Source organism: Trachypithecus francoisi, unplaced genomic scaffold, assembly GCF_009764315.1.
Source record: "Trachypithecus francoisi isolate TF-2019V2 unplaced genomic scaffold, Tfra_2.0 Lachesis_group12, whole genome shotgun sequence".
Classification (NCBI taxonomy): domain Eukaryota; kingdom Metazoa; phylum Chordata; class Mammalia; order Primates; family Cercopithecidae; genus Trachypithecus; species Trachypithecus francoisi.
The window spans coordinates 16893911-16895795 of NW_022681457.1; the positions used below are offsets into that span (position 1 = coordinate 16893911).

Sequence of the window (1885 nt, forward strand, 5' to 3'; positions counted from 1 at the left end):
AAAGTAAGGGCATAGTAAGCAATGGTGATGCTATTTTGGATAGTGTGCCTCTTTGACAAGGTGGCATTTGAGCAGAGACGTGAATAAAGTAAGGGAAGGAGCTGTGCAGATACCTGGGGAAGCATCATTCTAGGAGAGACAATAAAGAATCTGAAGTGGGAACATTCTAGGTGTGCTCATGGAAGAGCAAGCAGACTGGTGTGGCTGGAGCAGAATGAGTGAGGAGGGCAGTGAGACAGACAGGTCCCAGATCATCAGACCTTCTAGGCTAAGGTAAGGAATTTAGGTTTTTTCCCCTAAGTTGAATGGGAAGCCATTGGGAGGTTTTGAGCAGGGGCATGATATGATCAGACTGATGTTTTGAAAGAATCATGCTGGCTTCTCTGCTGAGAACAGACTGGAGGAGCAAGAGAGGGAACTTGGTAATTGCAGTGCTTACTTTGGCAGTACATATAGTAAAATTGGAATGATACAGAGAAGATTACCATGGCCCTTGTGAAAGTATTACATGCAAATTCGTGAAGTGTTCCATACATGTATACATACATATATATTAAAAGGAGGTAATTGCAGTCGTCAAGGTCAGAGAACATGGTGGCTTGAACCAGGGTGTTAACTTTGGACTTGGGGAGCATGGCTTACAGTGTATTTGTGGAATAATAAAGGAATTAAGTTTCTTTATATTGAGCTCCCCTGTGAGCCTGTAAACCTTTGGAAGGCAAGGCCTGTGTCTGGTGTCTGATTTATCATTATATTCTGAGTACATTATATTCAAATCCTGTTAAATATCAGGAGTACAATATTATCATTTAACCCTCTTTATCTTTCTCATTTTTAAATAGATGAATTGCCAAGCATGGCATAAATAAAGAGAAGAATGATATAATTTTTCATTGTTACCCTCATTTTCCAGATGAGGAAACTGAGGTACAGAGAGGTTAAATCTCTTCATCAGGTTATCAAAAGACACAACATGGTGGAGTTAGTCTTTTGTCTCAGGTCTGTTTGACTCCACAGCCCTGGCATTTTCCATTCCATGAGCTAGGCTGGCAGAGAGGGCAGTTGGGTGCCATGGTGGGAAAGGTTGGATGTATGAGCCCTGGTCAGGAGGAGCAAACTCTAGCCATGATGTCAGATGGAGCCTCCTTGAAGAACAAAGCCGTGAGATACTTGCTGGGCAATGACATGCTTTTGGTAAAGCCTCTTCTTCCGGGAAGAGTCTGCAAGCACCTGTGTGGCTGGGAATCTTGGTCTTTCTGATTCATATATGGGAGTTGCATTTTATTTTTCTATTTTTGGAAAACGAAAAGAAAATGTAAGGGAAGAAAAAGCCAAGTCCCAGTTGCCAAGTCTGTTAACGACACACATAATGGCGTGTTAACACAAATGATTATCGAGCTGGACAGCACCCAGCTTTCTGCCAAAACAAACCTTCCTGCTCAGCAGACCTGGGAATGCTTCAGCCAGGACGGGATGGAGTGAGGAGGGTGGACTGCAGTCTTCTCTGGTCTGGAAGCAATTAAATGCCCTAGATATTGGCACTGCTGACTTCCCCATGGGCCCCAGTGGGGAGGACTGGGCCCCAGGTCTCCTGTATTCTCCACAAGACCTCAGGCAAATCTCCACCTGTTTCTGAATGTGTGTCTCCTCAGGTGGGTTGGATCAGATGATCTCTAAGGTCCATCCATTTTAACTGGCTATGTTTCTGGGAAGCTTTTGAGGAGCCAGTGGAATAACCAGGTGTTGGGCTCCTCAGGCATGTAAGAAGGAGGGTTTTTTCTTTAGAGCAGAGCCAGTTGGTAACACCTTTGTGTGAGGAGGCCAGGCAAGGAGCTCTGTGGCCTGCGCACCTCCAGATTGTGCTACCAGCTGAGACCTTGGGGAT

General features: G+C 44.8%; 1 non-coding gene across 1 annotated transcript; it reads left to right on the plus strand.

The window, feature by feature from the left end:
- The first annotated feature begins 431 nt into the window (after nt 1-431).
- LOC117093981 lies at nt 432-538 on the plus strand. Its single transcript, XR_004441324.1, has one exon. It is a non-coding gene; the product is annotated as a U6 spliceosomal RNA (small nuclear RNA).
- The last annotated feature ends 1347 nt before the right edge of the window (nt 539-1885 follow it).